Source organism: Python bivittatus, unplaced genomic scaffold (genome assembly GCF_059951505.1).
Source record: "Python bivittatus isolate LINGU-HERP-01145 unplaced genomic scaffold, Pbiv_v1 ctg000840_np1212, whole genome shotgun sequence".
Lineage (NCBI taxonomy): Eukaryota > Metazoa > Chordata > Lepidosauria > Squamata > Pythonidae > Python > Python bivittatus.
In genome coordinates, this window is record NW_028277113.1 from 33,213,874 (window position 1) to 33,220,520 (window position 6,647).

Consider the following 6,647-nt stretch of genomic DNA (forward strand, 5'->3'; position numbering starts at 1 on the left):
TAACTGGGAAGTGTCTGGAGAAGTGCTACTCCGTCAAGAATAAAAAATGACAACTCTCTAGATCCCAGGGGGACCAAAGCCCAAAGTCACTCCATCTTGTTAGGGCTGAGTCAGAGCGGGTTCCTCCCCATCCAGACCCCCACAGACTCCAGGCACAAGTGAGGACCTGAACATCATCGCCTAGAAGATGCTCATACCACTTTCACCCAGTTCTTAGAAGATACTACTTGAGCAGAGCTTTTCTGCATCCTTCAGGTTGTAGTTCCTTCCATTACACTTTGGTAAGATGCACTGTATTTCTGCAAAACTAATTGTAATTGTTGCTGAAACTGCAACAATACATTAAAACTGTATGTAAATCCATATCTTTCTTTCTTTTGAGGGGGGTATGATATATTTCTTTTTTTCAATTTCTTTATCTTTTAGCAATGTGCAAATATCCTTTTTTGTTGTATCAATGACTTTAGCTTGGTCAGGAGCATGTTTCTTGACCATGCCACTGTATAGCAAGATCAGTTCCCTGAATCTCCCTAAGTTAAATCTGTTTTTTCTTCCTATTATTAACAGCTCACACTAAACTATCAATTTTTAACACTTAATTATTGACATATAAAAGTACAACCTATTCATCCTATATAATAGTGATGAAAATATTCTCCGACTGTAAGTCCTTAAGTACCAGCCTTGCAAAAATAATAATAATAATAATAATAATAATAATAATAATAATAATAATAGAGAGAATAAGCAGGCAGGGATGTGCAGAAAAATGTAAATATTTATGCTAAAAAGACAAAGAGACAAAAATAAGACAAAACAACCCAAGGACAATTGCCCAATGGCTATAAAGTGCTGACTGGAAAAGTAAAATAATTCAGAAAATAGAAAGATATTGGAAGAGTCACAGAAGCACACTTCAACATTTTGTTATAGATCTGCATGAAGTAGATAAAAGAATACATGCACACATATTACAAGTTCTAAAATTACTAAATACTGTATACCTTATTTGTCATCAAAAATATTTTGAGCAACAACATGACACTCGTTACAACAAACCATTGTTGGGAGAAATATCAATACATTTTTACTGCATGTATCTCTGAACTGGTGGGATTGCACCACTGTCGGCTTGCAAGGTAGTCTCTAGGTTAGAGATCCTAGCTTACATAGATTATCATGAGTATTTTTAGGGTTCTACTGGGCTTTGGCATACTGGCCAAAATATGCCAAGATGGAATGTACTGTCTTATCATTAGGAAGTGCTGCCTGTGGCACAGATCCAGCTATGACTGGTAACCTAGTCTACATCTTCTGCAGCTTATTAAAAATGTTATGTGAAAGTCTTGGCTGATCAAAGCCAGGATGGGTAGCATCATGGACCCATCTGCTGATTTCTATAGCATATAGAAGATGGCACCTTGGAATATAATAGGATAAATGATAAAAAGTATGAAGTAATCAATGAAAGGGGAAAATGGATATATTATACATCTGTAAATGAAAGAGGAAGGATCTTATAGAGCTGAATGTAGGTATCCTGTCCAATTTTGAACATGAATACATGCATGAAAGTGTAGGTTTAATTATGAATAAGAGGGCTAATGCACCCATACACACACATACACACATACTGTATAACCTAGAAAGTTACAGTAGAGTTGAGAAACATAAATCTGCAAAATGGCAGGAGGTTTGCCAGGAGAAACAAGGAAATTAACTTGGGCCTAGGATCTGGTTGCATAGATCCATAACAGGAAGAATTCAGAGCAGAGTAAATAAGATCCTTAGAAATACTAAAACAAATAGAGGTAAATAGAAATAGAAATCAAGAGAAGGGATAGGGGCTTCCTAACAGTCAGCATGAACCTGTAAGGAAATCTGAACTGGGGAACCTCTAAAAGGGAAGGAGTGGGTGTCCCAAAGGGAAGAAATGAAACTCGGGGTTTGGGAAAGTTATGGAGTTCTGGATGCATGTCTCAATATAGAGAGATACATAATGGGACAGATATGCACAGAGTGGAAGCATAAGGAATTTAGTCTGAAGGCATGACTAGGAAAAAGAATAAAATCCTGATTTTCAACATAAACAAGCCACAGCATAAAACTGGTACACCTAAAAATCAAAACTAGAAACACAGAGAGACATGGTTTGTCCTTTCCTGCAGGAACCTTTGGGAAATGGCATTACCTTTGAGGACAATTGTCTTCTTAGTCTTCCAGCTCAGTGCTGGATGACAGGAGCACTTCAGGCAAAGATGTGTAGGCAGCAATCCAAGCAACATTTAATGTGGATAAGCATTCGAAACTGAACTGTGGGCATAGCAATAAATTCCCCTCTAGGGACACACACACACATGCATGAGATTAGCAGAAGATTCATGGGAAAGGCTTTGATAGATTAAAAAAAATAAATCCTTCACTGAGACTACCAGCAGTCCTAACCTATATACTGGTGTAGATTTTCACAGCCGGTATCTTTTGGGGAGTGCTGGGTTTCAGGTTTAGTAATCGTGGTCTAGACAACAGATTTCCTGACCTTTCACCAACAACTGTGGCAAGCATCTTCAGATGCAAAGTGGTCAAATCAAATGAACAATCAGGACCAGGCACAAACAAAGAACGGATCAGAGACCAGCCCTCACCAACCTGCACCAATCAGAAGTCAGGACACCAGGCTATAAAGACAAGAGTCCAGTCAGTTCCTGCTCAGTTGCCTGTGTGTGCATAGCAGATCACTTTGCTTCTGAAGATGCCAGCCACAGTTGCCAGCAAAACATCAGGAAAACTGTTGTCTAGACCACCGTCACTAAACCGTGAAGGCCAACACTGCCCAACAGTCCTAACCTAGCTCTCTCTTTATATATGTCCTAAGATTTAAATCCTGAGTTTCTTTCACCTGCTCTTTTGTTGCAACAGGCTGCTTCCTACTCATTTCTCATGCTGGCCTGTTGATGGCATCTGGTCTGTTTTCGAAACTATCTAGTTTTCCATGTTGCCAGTTCCAGCCCTCACATTAAGTCCTATTGAACTCAATGGACAAATAAATATGCATACACGTTACTTCTGAGTAAATATATATCTTCTATAATATCACTTAGGGAGTTCTTAACTGAAAGTTGGCATATGCAAATTACTTGTTCTACCTCTCAGTTACAAATTCCAACAATTCTTCTGCATATTTAAGCTGTTGACTCTATAAATCCAGTTTTAGTACAAAGGATTGAAGTCGACAAAATCTAGGTAACATTCAGTTCTGCAATACTTGAATCCATTTGAACATTCTACAGCAGTGTTTCTCAGCCTCAGCAACTTTTAAGATTGTGGTCTTCAACTCCCAGAAGTCCCTATGCTATCTGGGGAATTCTGGGAGTTCATGTTCATACATCTTAAAGTTGCTGAGGTTGAGAAACTCTGTTCTATAGCACAAAAGAGTTATTTTCCACATTATACCAGCCCTTAGACCCTGGAAAAGAGAAAAAAACATTATGCAGAAGCTGATCTTCTTCTAGCTTAATTACTTCATGCAAAGCAACAAGATTCCATTCCTTTCTTGTGATCAGCTACTATGTGCAGTTAGAGCCCTATCATCCTGCTCAATAACAATCAGAAAATACTTTGTGCTTTTTTTTTGCAATCACTCTGTACATAGATCAATTAATGGATACTATTAGCTGTTCACTGTTGTGTCTTCGTCAAAAACAAAAGAAAAGTATATTTTGCTGCAGAGTGATCAAGCTATTTCACTTAGTCGTACTATACAGAATGGATCCATAATGCACCTCCTATAGGGAACATGGCCTAAAATGAAATAGAAGGCTATATACTGTCAATTAGCAATTCATAAGACCAAATATTGTTAATTAGCGATTCACCAGTATATAGGTTATTTGTCCAAGTTAAACCAGTATAAACAGAAGACAAATACTGTAACTATTTACTAGCAGTTGAGAGAATGAAGATGAGCTGTCTTTCACTTCTACAAACCTAACTGAAGAAGAACATCAATAAATCATGTTTATTTACTTTCTTATGCTTAGAGAATATATATTGAAAATATCTTCAAAGATTACAGTGCCTAGGTTTCTGATTTCTAAGCAGAGCCTATAATTAAGTGAAATTGAAGCAAGCCAACCATTGATCTTGTTTCTGCATTATAAATCTAGAATGATATTGTCCAGAGATCTGAAACAAAAATATATGTAAATTAAATACTCTACACTTTTTAGATCATCCTATTTATGTTGAGGTGAGTCTCTGAAAATGCTACAAACCTCCCCTAGCAAACACAGAACAAATTGCATACTGATTTATATAGCATAAATGTTGGAACAATTCTTTGGTGTCACCCTATGAAGATAGTCAATACAACTAGTATTCCCAAATGAATGGATTTTCTTCTTCTTCTTGTCATCTACAGTATCTATTTGTGGGCAACAACAACACAATTCTAACTGTGAATTTGTTCATTAGTGAATTATGCACAGAAGTGTACTGGCAGGACAAGGCACAGGATATGTGCGATCCATACAATGTTTGAAATGGCTAATAAATGACAAGATGAGCATAAAACTGGTTGTTGTTGTTGTTGTTCAGTCATTAAGTCGTGTCCGACTCTTCGTGACCCCATGAACCATATTGCGCCAGGCCTTCCTGTCCTTCACTGCCTCCCTGAGTTTGCTCAGTTTCATGCTCATTCCTTCAGTGATGCTATCTAACCATCTCACCCTCTGCCTTCCTCTTCTGGTTAGCTCATTCTAAATTATCTTAGAGGAGATGGTGCAATTATCCAGTCCCATTTACAGAAGTATATGGGTTCGGGGAAACATCCAAATAAAAGAAAAAGAAACAGCATTTCTTTACTAATACCCCCTTCCTTCCACAAAAAGAAAAACCTTTAAAAAGAGAAAGATGGAATCTTTTGAGTGGTACCAGGAACTGAATGTCTATAAGCAACTTCACTTACCCAAAGATTGTCTTGTTTGTTCCCAATGCAGCTAGCAAGGCAGCAATTTCAGGAAGGGAATCAAGTTTACAGCTTGCTACCTGCCTTGCCCTTAGGGTTGGAGGCAGGAGAGTTAGTTGATTATCTAACAGGAGGTAGCAGGCAGCAAGTGACAGTGACTAGCCAGGCATTGTGAAGGTATACTTTACAAATTTATAATTCTCTGCCATGAATGGCTTGGCTATTCTTGGGACCAGTCTCAGTGTCTGCATTTCCCCCCTGTTAAAAGCTACATGTTTTCTATATGCTCAATCTGTTGCTTATATAATACTGCATCCATGAATATGGCAACTGAGGGTCCTGCAGGTGGGTTAGCTTGCAACTCTCATCACTCCTTGGATTATGGAATCAAAGTCTAACATTAACTGGAAGGTGTTGGGTTGGAGGAGGTTCCTCCATGACATGAGCTGCTCTCTCTCTCTCTCTCTCTCTCTCTTTTTTCCTCCTTGAGCAATAAGCTGCTGAAGCATATTGTTTCTTGTTCTTCTCTCTCTCTCTGGTAGCCTTGTAATTTGAAGTGCTGTACGTGAATCTGTGGGGATCTGAAGGCACATACCTTTAATGACATGGGTGAAGAACACCTGCACCAGCTTTGTTGTACCCAAGAGATTAAAGATGTTTTTATTTCCTGTGATGAACTGTTCTCCCAGGCGCACCAAAGACATACCATTTTTTCTACTCCTCCTTCTCAACATCTTTTTAAAAAAGTTATTAGCTGCTGTAAAGATAAAAAGACTCTCAATCGAGCTCGATTCCGGCTAGCCGTCTTCTTGACACCAGTACAGAAGTGATTTGCTACTGTCACCTTTAGTTTCTTCCAAATAAAAGCCTTCCGTCGTTCCTGAGCCAACCACAGCAGATCTACGAAGGCAGGCAGGTTCTGCCTATCCTCGGAATCCCTTTCATTCCCTCTTGCAAAAAGCAGCAGCGTCCAGATTGCGCACAGCCGAGAGGGAGGGCGAAGCGAGTGGGATCCGACGAGCCACCAATAGGGAGACGCTTTTGAGAGCGAAGGCGTGGCTAGCATGCTCCGGTAGGTCCGTCAGGCTGTTTCCCAAGGCAAGCAGCATTGCCGCTCTGCAGGTGGCGAAGCCTTGGCTCGGCTGGTAGCTCGCCGCGGCTCTTGAGGGTTTCCAAGCGCGCCAAAGCGTTCCGCAGAGCGGCTCCCTTCGAACCCGGGCAAACGTTGCCGTGTCCTGCAGCGGTTCTACTTCGCAGCACTTTTCCTCCGGAAAGCGGGAAACGAGGACTGAGCGTGGGGCTACAAACAGCTCGCAGGTGAGAAGCCTCACTTCGGCGCCCTGTATTTGAGCGGTCTCCGCGCTGAAAAGGGAAAGGGAGAGCGAAGGGACCGGAGGGAATTCCGTGCGCCTCACCCTAGCGGACTAAGGATGCGCCGGAGGAAACGCTGTCCTGTCCTTGGTTTGAGGTCAGAGGGAAGGGACGCTGCCCTGATGGGTTCCGCCCCGCCAGGCTATCTCCAGAAGAATAGGGGTAGCCATTCTGCCACGGAGTTAAATGCTACCCGTCTTTTTTGCTTGAACGCCCGGAGACCCGCCGTGCGCGGGCGTGTGCCAGTTTTCCACACCGGGAGCCTTGGACGGGCTTGGCCTCTTCTGAGCTGAAGAAACCCGCCAATCGC

General features: G+C 41.1%; 1 protein-coding gene across 1 annotated transcript in view; it reads right to left on the minus strand.

The window, feature by feature from the left end:
• LOC112542829 (uncharacterized) overlaps nt 1–5,568 on the minus strand; it is a 97,555-nt gene extending 91,987 nt beyond the window's left edge. The window contains exon 1 of the mRNA XM_088130821.1: nt 4,967–5,568. The gene's annotated coding sequence lies outside the window, so the exon portion shown is untranslated. The remainder of the gene's footprint in view (nt 1–4,966) is intronic.
• Between the last annotated feature and the right edge of the window lie 1,079 nt (nt 5,569–6,647).